Genomic DNA, 13,539 nt, shown 5'->3' with positions numbered 1-13,539 from the left:
CCTGAATCTTACGAATGCCTTCCGGTCCGCTTCAAATTCCAGCTTCCAAAGAAGCCCCCTGACTTAACTAAGCCACTTGTGAGCGACCCTTCACTCCTTAGCCAGGACACGTTACAGTGTTAGTGGCAGTCATAACTGTTATTTAGTGAATGCTTACCATGCAGAGGGCCTGTGCTACACTCTTAACAAACTGTGTCCCTGGATCCTCACAGCCACCTTGCGAGATAGGAGGTATCCTAATCCCCATCTTACAGACAGAACACTGAGGCTTAGGGGCAAGGAGCAACTTGGCAAAGATTACACAACCAGCAAAAGCAGTGTCGGGCAAGTGCCTAGATGGGTGTGTGCTTACTATGAGTGTGCTTACTATGTATTAGCTGTTCTTCTAAGTGCTTTACAAAAACAATTGCAGTAACAGAAAAGGAAACTGAGGCAAAGTCACACAGCTAGTGGGTGGTAGACCTGGAAGTCATAACAGGGAATTCTGCTCTTCACCATCACCTCTTCCAGTTTCTTTCTGACACTTGTTATACCCAATTCACTTGATTATAATATCTTATATTGTTTCTATTAATAACATTTAATTTATATCACCTACTTCCTAAAAAGGTTGTAATCTCCCTATGGTAGAAGTCATATAGGAAGCACTCAGTAAAACAATGCTGAATTCAGCTGAAACAGCCTAAAGAGTTTGTGAGAAATCGCACAGTCTCTCCTCCAAGAATAAAACCCTGTGTCCAGGGCCAGGGGCTCCAGGCTGCAGCCCCTCCACAGCTCAGAGCCTCTTCATTCCTACCAGTTCTTGTTGCAATGGCCTCACCCTGCTATTAAATCATTTATTATTATAATAATACCTTGTGTCTCAGCAATGCCTTTAATCCAAGATCTCAAGGTGTTCTAACAAATACAGGTGAACTCACTTTCACAGTACCCCAGCTGAGATGAGGAGATGGAGGTATCCTTCCTACTGTTTGGGTGAGAAAACCAAGACAACAGAGAATTGAGATGACTCACTATGGAAATCAGTGGCAGGGTTTACGCCCCCATCTCTGCCCCTCCTCCTTCCTAATTCTTGGCTGCCAATACTTGCATGAAAATTTCAAATCCCAGAGACAAAAGCCATTGAGTTTTCACAATAAAGGACATTTCCAGACTGTCATTTCAGCTGCTCTATTGTGGCAGACCTCAGGAGAGGGAGGGAACGTAAGCCCAGTAAAGGTTCCCTGGGGCTCTGTGCTCCTGGCTCAGAGGAGCCATGCCTGGCTGGGATGGAGGAATGAAACCTCAAACATGGAGAAAATACCCCTCAAAAGTGACCTGAAAAGCCCCACCAAGCTCTGAGATCTCAAAGCTTCCAGAGTTCCAAGTTGCATTTTAGCAACATTTCTCAAAAATGGGAGCCACATGCAACAAAGGAAAAAAAATAGATAAATTGGACTTCACCAAAATTTAAAATTTTTATGCATCAAAGGACATCAAGAAAGTGAAAAGACAACCCAAAGAATGGGGGAAAATTTTTGCAATTCATATATCTGATAAGAAACTTACGGAAACACATAAAGAACTACAATTTAGTAAAGGCAAATAACCCAGTTTAAAAATGGGCAAGGGATCTGAATATACATATCTCCAAAGAAAACATACAAATGGCCAATAAGCATGAGAAAAGATGCCCAATAGTGTTCGCCATCAGGAAAATGCAAATTAAAAACATAGTGAAATACCATTTCATACCCACTGGGATGCCGATAATCAAAGGCAGGTAATAATAAATGTCCAGGATGTGTAGAAATTGAAACCCGCTTGCACTGCTGGCAGAAATGTAAAGTGGTGCAGCTGCTTTGGAAAACAGTCTGGCAGTTTCTCAAAAGGTGTTTTTTGTTTTTGTTTTTTTGAGACAGGACCTCACTGTGTCACTCAGACTGGAGTGCAGTGGCACAATTCAAAAGGTTAAACATGGATTTACCATTTGACTCCACAATTTCACTGCTAGCTATATACCTAGGAGAAACAAAAACACCTGTTCATACAAAAAGTTGTACACAACTGTTCATGGCAGCATTAATTCATGGCTAATACATAAAAACCAAAAAGTAGAAACAACCAGGCCAGGAGTGGTGGCTCACACCTGTAATCCCAGCACTTTGGGAAGCCAAGGTGGGAGGATCACTTGAGCCCAGGAGTTCGGGACCAGCCTAGTCAACATAGCAAGACCCCACCCCACCTCTACAAAAAAAAATTTTTTTTTGGCCAGGCGCGGTGGCTCACGCCTGTAATCCCAGCACTTTGGGAGGCCGAGGCGGGCGGATCACGAGGTCAGGAGATCGAGACCATCCTGGCTAACACGGTGAAACCCCTGTCTCCACTAAAAATACAAAAAATTCTCCGGGCGTGGTGGTGGGCACCTGTAGTCCCAGCTACTCCGGAGCCTGAGGCAGGAGAATGGCGTGAACCCAGGAGGCAGAGCTTGCAGTGAGCGGAGATTGTGCCACTGCACTCCAGCCTGGGCGACAGAGCGAGACTCTGTCTCAAAAAAAAAGAATTTTTTTTTTTTTAATTAGCTGGGTGTCATGGTGCTTTCCTGCAGTCTCAGTTACTTGGGAGGCTGAGGCAGCAGGATAGCTTGAGCCCAGGTCAGTGCTGCAGTGAGCTATGATCATGCCACTGCACTCTAGCCTGGATGGTAAGGCAAGACTCTGTCTCAAAAAAAAAACAACCTAAACGTTCATCAGCTGATGAATGAATAAACAAAATGTAGTGTATCTGTACAGTGGAATATTATTCAGCCATAAAAAGGAATGAAGTATTGATGCATAGATGAACCCTGAAAACATTATAGTAAGTGAAAGAAGCCAGTCACAAAAGATCAAATGTTGTATACTTCCATTTATATGAACTCTCCAGAATAGGCAAATCTATACAGAGAGAAAGTAGATTCCTGGTTTCCTGGGGCTGGGGTGGGGATTGAGGAAAGTTAGAAGAAATAGGGAGTGACTGCTGGCAGGTTCAGGGTTCTTTTTAGGAGTGATACAAATCTCATAAAATATTCTGATGGTTGCACTACTCTGAATATACTAAAAAACTTTAAATGACCAACATAGCGAAACCCTGTCTCTACTAAAAATACAAAATTTAGCTGGGCATGGTGGAACGCGCCTGTAATCCCAGCTACTCAGGAGGCTGAGGCAGGAGAATTGCTTGAACCCGGGAGGTGGAGGTTGCAGTGAGCCAAGATCGCACCATTGCACTCCAGCCTGGGCAACAGAGCGAGACTCCCTCGTCTCCAAAAACAAACAAACAAACAAAACAAAACAAAAAAAAATTTAAATGGGAGGATTGTATGGTATGTGAAATATATCTCAATAAAGCATTTTTTTTTGAGACGGAATTTCGCTCTTGTCGCCCAGGCTGCAGTGCAATGGCATAATCTGGGCTCACTGCAACCTCCTCCTCCCAGGTTCAAGCGATTCTTCCACCTCATCCTCCCAAGTAGCTGGGATTATAGGCACCGCCATCATGCCCGGCTAATTTTTGTATTTTTTCTAGAGGTGGGGTTTCACCATGTTGGCCAGGCTGGTCTTGAACTCCTAACCTCAGGTGATCCTCCTGCCTCGGCCTGCCAAAGTGCTGGGATTACAGGCGTGAGCCACTGAGCCTGGCTGCATTTTTTTTTTTTTAATGTGAGCTACTACCCCCTGTTCCTGAGTGATGGGGGCTGCCTATAATCACAATCTATTACAATCTGCTGGAATCTTTGGTGGGCACGACCCAGCTCTGTGTTTCCGCCAGAGCACACTGAATGAAGTTTGAGAAGCACTGTAACACAATGTCTCAGAAGACTCAGGGATTCAAAGCTTTAGGGCCCCAGACTCTCTGAAACTAGAAAAAAAGGAGGGTTTGTAACAAACTTTGAAAGAGCTGCGGCCTCTGGGGGAAGGGGATCCCCTTCCTGAAGTTCTGTATTAATAGAAGTTCTTTCCCCTAGTCTGGACTTCTTAGTGTCAGAAAAATCTGACATCAGAAAGGGGAAGAAGCTGTGGGGGAAGGGAAAAGAAGACTTCTCCCCTCCTTCCCTATATTGTTTACAGCCACTGCAGTGGGGAGCTCTTGAGGAAATGAGCTGTTTGTTTGCGTTTATGTCTACAATAGAAGCATTTGTCAATCTCTTGTGGTTTTTCAAGAACCTGGGAGCCCCATGTGAACGATTTCTGGAGATTGCTTATGTTCACCTTCGTTATCAGTAGATAAACCAGCAGTAGTCAGCATTTACAACACCTGAGACTAGGGAGTTGGCACGCAGACACCTGCCTTTTATGATCTGGGGGTTGATTTCTACACAGGCATGCTGTTTCTTCGCTGGCTTCGGGCTGTTGGGCTGCTTTTCTGTTTGCATCTCCACCTATAGGGAGATGAGGTATAAACATGGAACCATCATCTGTTTAATGCTAAAGCAAAAGATTTCCTGGGGTAGGTGTAGACACTATTGGCTGAAATGGTGTTTTGATTGGTCTGTGGACTTCATATGTTAATATCCCCAGAAGACTTTCCACCCCTACCTGAGATTTTCAGACCTGGATGTTCTGAAGAATCACGTGGAAAATTTCTGACTTGGGACTGATGTGGACCCAGGAATCTGTATTCATAATGGGCAGGCGATTCAGATGCAAAAGAGACAAATCCACAGTCCATACTTTGACAAACACTGGTGTGTATTCTGCATGTCCATTCCCCTCTTGGTGCGTTCTCTTCCCCACTGCCACCCGCAGATACAGAGGACTCAAAAACCCTGCAATCCCTCCCAGTGCTCCAACTATAAAAGGGCATTGCTTTTAAGACCTCATGATGTTGAAATAAATCAGGCTATTTTATTTAATCAGATGGAAGAGTTCCATCTTGATTCATGTGAAATGCTTCATCTTCAACACCTTGGTGACAAGCAGGGCAGGGCACATCTACCAAGTACTACACTTCAAGCCTCAGAAAACAAACTGAGAGCTTAATTAGCAGGTAATTGCCCAGTTACTTGCAGATGGAGGCACTTCTTCCTGACTGTAATTTTGGTTGTTGATGTTTTCCTCTTAGACTTCTCTAGCTTGTTCAAAGAGGACAGGACATCTGTGACCCCCAGATCTGCACAACCTTCTTTTGGTTTCTGTGCCAGGCCATATGGGAAACACGGGTTCGTTATAACCTGATTAGGGCAACTGGGACCTATTCCCATCGGGTTTCCTAAGTCACCAGCAACTCCTCCTGGAAAAATGAGGAATTGGTCCAAGGGAGGATAAGGCAACTTTGTGCTTTCACTCCAGCAGTGACTGAGCTCAAAGACCCCACACGGCCCCATCCTATTCTTGGCCTCCAGGCACCCTCATCAAAATCTCAATTGCCTTCGTGAGTGATACTTTGTGGAGGTCATCCTGGTCCACTATCTTTTCCACCTTCCTGCAACAAAGCTGCCATCTTCTCAGGCTTACAGGATTTCCAGGATCTCTTCTAATCCTGCAAGTCTTGGATTCTACTGTCTTAAGAAACCTCAAACTGGATCTTTCTGCTACAACAAGCTCTCTTTATCCTTGACCTCCAAGTTTATCTGGGGAGAAAAGCCTGGCTTCATAACCCCTCCTTCAGATACCCTCATCCCAGGCCTGTGGCTGTCTTAGGTCTGCTGAGAAAATTAGGGGATAGAATGGTGACAGGAACGGGGCTAAGGGCTTCATAAGTATTCTCACCCCATCTTCAAAACAATCCTTTGAGGCAGGTGATCATTCTCTCTCATTTTACAGATGAGAACATTGAGACTCAGAGAGGTTAAGTCACAGGTCCCAAGTCATGTGGTCCTTAATGTTAGCGTCAGGACATGACCCAGGACCCTCTGCAGCCTAAACCTATGCTCTTAGCCACCATTCTACCACCAAAATACCCCACCCCAGCTCCCAAGGAGCCAGCCACTGGGCCAGAGCAGAGAAGCTGGGAGTAACTGAAGCAAAATAAACCCAAAAAAGAAATGCCCCTACCTGGCATGATGGCTCACACCTGTAATCTCAGCACTTTGGAGGCTGAGGCGGGTGGATCACAAGGTCAGGAGTTCGAGACCAGCCCGATCAAGAAGGTGAAACCCTGTCTCTACTAAAAATACAAAAATTAGCCGGGTGTGGTGGCAGGTGCCTGGAATGCCAGATACTCGAGAGGCTGAGGCAGAGAATTGCTTGAACCCGGGAGGCAGAGCTTGCAGTGAGCCGAGATCGCGCCACTGCACTCCAGCCTGGGTGACAGAGTGAGACTCTGTCTCAAAAAAAAAAAAAAAAAAAAGGGAAAGAAAGAAATGCCCCCACTCTCTACTCTGCCCAACCAATCTGGTTTGAAATAACTTAAAGCTCTTCAGAAAGCCTTCTAGACTCACAAGTGAGTTACAAACTCGGTTCAGGGACTGGTAAATGTGTGACAGAAAGAGAAGGAAGAACATGTTTAGGGTCATAAAGTTGATGAGTAGAGAAAAAAAGCAAAAGTCTCTAAATACCTTTGACATCTCAAGCCAGCTGGCTATAAAAGGTGAAGCACGGTTTGTGCCTGGCAACCACAGACTTTTATGCCCTAATCACAGCTCTGCTGCCTAATAGTCCTGCTGCTAGAACTCAAAGAACATCCTGTCCTACCCTCCTGGGGAGCAAAGCTGAGGTTTACCAAGTGCTGCTGAGTGGAGTGGGGAGTTGGCTTCCTACTGGGCTCACAGACTCCTGCAGACCTAAAGAGGCTGGATGCCCTGGAATTATCTCCAGAGCCTTCCTCAGCCCCAGCTGCCCTGTGTGCCAACCCTCCTGATAGAGGATCCTGCCATTTCTATGGCAATGTTTCCTCCTCCCCCTCCCCTGCATCCCTGTGGCCCAATGGAAATGCACATTCTCAGGTATGGAGGGCTTTGGTGTCTCTTTGGGAGCATGGTGGTTAAGACACCATTGCCCTGGATGCTAGCACTGCTTCTTAGACTAGCCACTTAATCTCCTCGTGCCTCACTCTCCCCTTCTAAAAATGGGGTTAGCAGTAGTGCCTATCATATGGGGTTAGAAGAAGTGCCTCCATCTGCAAGTAACTGGGCAATTACCTGCTAATTAAGCTCTCAGTTTGTTTTCTGAGGCTTAAAGTGTAGTACTTGGTAGATGTGCCCTGCCCTGCTTGTCACCAAGGTGTTGAAGATGAATAAATGGGAATAAATGAGAAAATTTTTTTTATATTTCTGCTTGTAAGTGTTAGGTTCCCAAGCCCCACCTCAATATCCTAGTTTCCTTAATGCCACATCAAGTCGGGGCATCTTATGGCTGAAAGAAGCCCTTGAAGTCACCCTAATATAATTATTTTTTCCCTTTGTGATTTTCACACATATACATCTCTAAGAATGAAATAATAGCAGTAAAGTACTTAGTGTGTGCCTTGAATATAGCAAGTGCTTAATAAATGTTAGGGGGTTTTGTTGTTTGTTTGTCTAGTTAAGTATGCATTCATCCAATAGTCACTTATTGAGCATCCTGGTTGCTGGGAGATGTACACTTAGTATAAGACAGGGCATTTCCCCAGGAGGGAAATTTATAACCAAATCAAAAAGAGAAGAGTCAGAAAACAATTAGAGAACAGTTTAGGGCCTAACTGTGCTGCATTTTCAGGTGTGACTATTATCACACCTGAAAGGAGGAGAGAGATTATGTCCCTTTCTAACAATGACCCAGAATCCATATATTCAAATAGTATTGTTTTGAAAGAATGAGGATATTGGCTTATCTCAAGGATCTTCTTGTCACTCAAAAGTTATTTAAATTATTTTTAATGGCTTCAATGCTGGCAAATCCTGGACTTCTTAATGTTGGGGCAGGATGTATGGGAAATAGCAGAATGCCATTCAGACTCACGTCTGGTGGAAATGTCATTCCAGCTGTTTAAACTGGATCCAGAATGAAGAGTGACAGTGGAATGAGGATTCTAGTTTCTCCAGCATGGCTCCTGAGGTAGTTCTGGAGCTCCAAAGAGGAGCTGATTCAGAGCCACTCCTACCCTCCCCCTCTCCCCACTCTTCCCCTTCCTCCAGCCTCGCTCCCTGATATGAAAGAGTTCTCTGGTAAGAGACCAGATAGCCTAAATAGAGGAATGCAACCCACTGTCATCCTGGGCGCTTAAGTTAAGTGCTTATCTCTCAACTAAAAAGAGCTGTATACACATTGCAATAGCTCTCACATGATGAGATCCCAGCTGTTGTCTACCTTAAAATCATATTTCCACAAATTTTCTAATCCCCAAACATTCAATGAGGTCTGTTATATGCCAGACATTATGCTGGCTCCTGCCAGGAACACAAAGGCATCAGACCCTGTCTCTGACATTGACCTGGTGGGAGAAGCTAGCAAACTGTAAACAGTAAAATTATTAAAGTGCCATGCTACACAATGAAAGCAGACAACCTATAAGACAGTTCACAATTCTTTGATAATCATAATTGGTAATAGAAGGCAAAAGGTAGAGAGTTCACTGCAGGCTGAGATGGTCAGAGAAGGCTTTGGAGAGGGAGGAGTCTAACCAGGGTCTTGACTGATGGGGAGGATTTGGGGAGCTGAAGAGAAGGAAATATCCAGAGCAGAAGAGTTTCAGGAAGGCAAACCCGTGAATAACATTGGCCTCTGGGTCACTTGTAATTTCAGTCTGGCCACAACCTGAACTTGGTCTTCAAACAGAGGCATCCTCCCCACAAATTTTCTGGCCTGGTGACCCTAATACTTTCACAGCAAATGACAGAGACTCAACTCAAACTAACTTAAGCAGAAAGGGCATTGATTGTCTCATAACTGCAAAGTATAGGCATGGAGGTCTATTCATTTGCAAAGTATTACAACACAGTTCGTGTTAGGAGCTCTGATAATATTTCAGGGCTCCCTTTTCTCTCCCTTTTGCTACTCTACTGAGATCTGCTTCACAGGCTGGCTCTCCTGGTAAGGCAAGGAGGATGGCTTCTGGCCACCCTACACTCATAGTCTCTGAGCTTAGCAACCCAGTAGAAAGAGAGGAAGTTTCTCTCTGGCCTCTCTTCTTAGCTCCTTCTCGATATCCTGGACAAAGCAGGTAAATAGGTTCTCTGGGGAGGCCTGAAGTTGGCTATAAATGGTGCCATGGGAGTGGACCCAAAAGACTAAAAGGACAACCTCTGGCTGGTCTGGGGAAGAAAGCAAGGCTGTGATATCTTGTTCTGGAAAACCTCATCCCTGTTACAGACTCCCCAGAAAGACACAGTTCCCTGCTTCCTCCCAACCCCAGTGGCCAGAATCTTTTCACAGAGTAAAAAGAATTGCCAGGAGAGCCTGTGTACAGAGAGCAGCTGCCTACCACAAGGCACTGCAGGAGGGGTAGCACCAGCATAAACATCCAAGGTCATGTGGTGTTTTAGGAAAGGAACTGAGATCAGAAGACCAGGTTAGGCTGGCACACGCTCACAGCCCAGAAGATGCCTTAAGTGGATTTGGTGATGAGCAGTTAAGCAGAACAGAATCCCTGCTGCAGGCCAGAACTCAAAGGGATTGGGGGGCAGCTTTTAAACTGTAAGACTTCAGAGCCTAATGCTGCCCTGGACTGAATATTAAGTGGATATTGAAGGCATTTCCACCCTGTGCATTCTCTGCTTTTGAATTCTCAATAGGCAGTGAGTTCTGGGCCTCACAGCCTAATGGAGTAGCAGCTTCCAATTCTCCAGGTCAGAATCATAGAGGAGAAAAGGGAGCAGAGGCTCAGGGCAGCAATGTCCTACAGAACTTTCCGCGATGGTGAAATGTTCTACATCTGCAATGTCCATTGCCACATGTGGCTATTGAGCACTTGAAACACGGCTAGTGAAACTGAGGAACTGAATTTTTTATTCTATTTAATTGAAACTGGTTTAAAAATTCAATAGCCAAATGCACCTAGTGACTATGTGTTAGACACTAAGCCTCAGTGAACATCCTTCCTTTACCTACCTCCAGGGCTTGGAAGGGAAAAAGACAGGATAAATTAGAACAGAACATCCCAATCGGTGATCAAGCCAGGAAAAGCAGATGGTGTAGAATGGGAAACAGGGGAGACAGTAGTGTCAACCTTCTTCCTAGACACAGACACCAGCTGCCTGAACTCTGGCAAGTGTTCAGAATTCTGAGAGTCACTGCCGCGGAAAAGAACTTCAAAAAAGGTCATCTGAGGCTACCAGGTGGCCCCAAAACCATGGTCCAGTGAGGAAGGAAATACCTTCCACGCCTTCCAATAGCCCCACAGGAAATCTCCCCCATAATTTTGGAGACCCCACATCCCATACTCTTCCTCCTCTATGGAAAGTATCTCACGCTGTGCCTGAGGACCCAAAGTCACACATCCATGTCCATCAATAGTCCAGTCCCTCCAGGATTTCAGTTACATGTGTGTTAACTGAGTGCCTCCCAGATCATCAGAGAAAAAGCTGAACTTAAATAATTTCCTGTCCAGGAACAAGCTGTCACCTAACACAGTGGGAAACCATCCAAGCTAGATAGTAGGAGTGATGCTGGGCTCCACCCACAGCCTCCAGCCTAGAAAGGGACCTGCTCTATCAGAGCAGCCAGGGACTAGATGAATGGGTTCTGCTAACCCAAGAGAGACCTAAACTAGTCCTGAAAAGACTAAAAGAAACAGTGAATTTATAAGAAAATAAGATGGTTACTTCCATTAAACTCAGATCCCAGCTGCGCACAGCCACCAGAAGCCAGACCAGGGCACTGGGCTGGTGAGGACAGGGCTGGGAGAACCCAACTGTGGGAAATACTGCAGAGGCTGATGGATGACAAACAGGACCATGTGCCAGGCTGATGCCAACTTGGCTCCTTTCTGTGCACCTTCCCTGTCTCACTCTTCCTCCAGTTTACAGGGTCAACCATCTCAAGAGGTAGGACCTTGACCACCTCCCAGCTGTGAGGAGGGTGAAGGCAGGAGCAGAGCTCATGCCCGGGCTTGAACTGGCCCAGGAGGGACTTACACAAGTTCTGAGCTTTCTCTGACCATAGCTTCCTCATCTATTTGGAGGTGTCCTTTTTTAAAAAATAAATTAACCTTTCACACCCATATTCATTGCAGCATTATTCACAATAGCCAATAAGGGAGAAAAACTCAAATGTCCATGGTTGGTTGGATGGATAAAGAAAATATGGGCCAGGCACAGTGGCTCACGCCTGTAATCCCAGCGCTTTGGGAGGCCGAGGTGGGCAGATCACAAGGTCAGAAATTTGAGACCAGCCTGGCCAACACGGTAAAACCCCGTCTCTACTAAAAATACAAAAATTAGTTGGGCGTGGTGGTGCACACCTGTATTCCCAGCTACTAAGAAGGCTGAGGCAGGAGAATCACTTGAACCTGGGATGTGGAGGTTGCAGTGAGCAGAGATCATGCCACTGCACTCCAGCCTGGGCGACAGAACAAGACTCTGTCACACACACACAAAATTTAAATTTAAAAATTAAAATAAAATATGATATATGTATACAATGAAATATTCAGCAATATTATTTGAGAAGAATATTCCTGAAACATTATTCATGAAGAAAAATCCTGTCAATGCTACAACACAGAAGAAACTTGAGGATAATATGCTACGTGAAATAAGCCAGTCACAAAAGACAAATACTGCAGTATTCCACCTATATAAGGTATCTAAAGTAGTCAAACTCATAGAAACAGAAAGTAGAATGGTGGTTTCCAGAGGCTGAGGGGAAGGGGAAACAGGGAGTTAGTCTTTGGTGGATACAGAGTTTCAGTTTTACCAGATGAAAAGATTCCAGAAATCTGTTACATAACAATGTGCATATGGTTAACACTACTGAACTAGAGACTTAAAAACTGATAAGATGGTAAGTTTTATGTTTTATCACAATTTAAGTTTTTTTAAATAAAAAATCCAACCTGGGCAACATGGTGAAACCCTGTCAGTACAAAGAACACAAAAATTGGCTGGGCATAGTGGTGTGCACCCATCGTCCCAGCTACTCGGGAGGCTGAGGTGGGAGAATGGCTTGAACTGGAAAGGCAGAGGTTGCAGTGAGCCTTCATGGCACCACCGCACTCCAGCCTGGATGACAGACAGAGTGAGACCCTGTCTCAAAAATAAAAAAAAATCAAGCTTTTCATATATTCTTTTATCATATGTGCCCATTATGAAAAATGTGGAAAATTGGAAAAGTACTTCTTGCAAGTCTTTTTTGTTTGTTTTTTTGTTTGTTTGTTTGTTTGTTTTTGAGACGGAGTCTCACTCTGTCGCCCAGGCTGGAGTGCAATGGCGCAATCTTGTCTCCCTGCAACCTCCATCTCCCGGTTCAAGCAATTCTCCTGCCTCAGCCTCCCGAGTATCTGGGATTATAGGCACCTGCCACCATGCCCAGCTAATTTTTTGTATTTTTAGTAGAGACAGGGTTACACCATGTTGGCCAGGCTGGTCTCGACCTCCTGACCTTGTGATCCGCCCGCCTCGACCTCCCAAGGTGCTGGGATTACAGGTGTGAGCCACCGTGCCCAGCCTGCAAGTTTTATGAATATATAACCTGCCCATAATTTAAACGTGATATAATAAGAATAGAAAAAAGCCATAATTCTCTGCCCTACTCTGGGCCTCCTCTCCAGGGACAATCAGTTTTACATTTTTCTACTTTTAGATCATCATTACCCTAACATCAAGTAGTTTGCTACTAAATTTTTATCTGTCAACTTCAGATATCTACGACTTCTGCCCAAGAAAGATGAGGGTGTTTTTTAAATTTTATTTTATTTTATTTTATTTTATTATTTTATTATTTTTTTTTTGAGACAGAGTTTCACTTTTGTTGCCCAGGCTGGAGTGCAATGGCTCGATCTCGGCTCACCGCAACCTCCGCCACCTGGATTCAAGTGAGTCTCCTGCCTCAGCCTCCCGAGTAGCTGGAATTACAAGCATGGGCTACCATGCCCAGCTAATTTTTTTGTATTTTTAGTAGAGATGGGGTTTCTCCATGTTCGTCAGGCTGGTCTCGAACTCCTGACCTCAGGTGATCCACCCACCTCGGCCTCCCAAAGTACTGGGATTACAGGCGTGAGCCACCACGCCTGGCAATTTTATTTTATTTTATTTTTGAGATAGGGTCTCACTGCATCACCCAGGCTAGAGTACAGTGGTGCTATCTCTGCTCATTGCAGCCTCTACCTCATGGGCTCAAGCGATCCTCCCAACTCAGCCTCTCAAGTAGCTGGGACTACAGGTACACACCACCACACTCAGCTAACTAAAAAAATTATTTTGTAGACACAAGGTCTCACTATATTACCCAGGCTGGTCTGAAACTCCTGGCCTCAAAGCAATCCACCCACCTCACCTCCAAAGTGTTGGGATTACAGACATGAGCCACCGTGCCTAGCCTAAAATGAGGTTTTAGATCAGTCACCCAACCCCCACCTTTCTTTCTAATTCTCTTGTTTTTAATAATTTACAATTTTCAGTTATTCTATTGGTTATATTTGTAACATTTAACTATGTACTTAAAG

The sequence above is a fragment of the Nomascus leucogenys genome, chromosome 1a, assembly GCF_006542625.1.
Source record: "Nomascus leucogenys isolate Asia chromosome 1a, Asia_NLE_v1, whole genome shotgun sequence".
NCBI lineage: Eukaryota > Metazoa > Chordata > Mammalia > Primates > Hylobatidae > Nomascus > Nomascus leucogenys.
Note: the sequence above shows the minus strand (reverse complement) of the source record.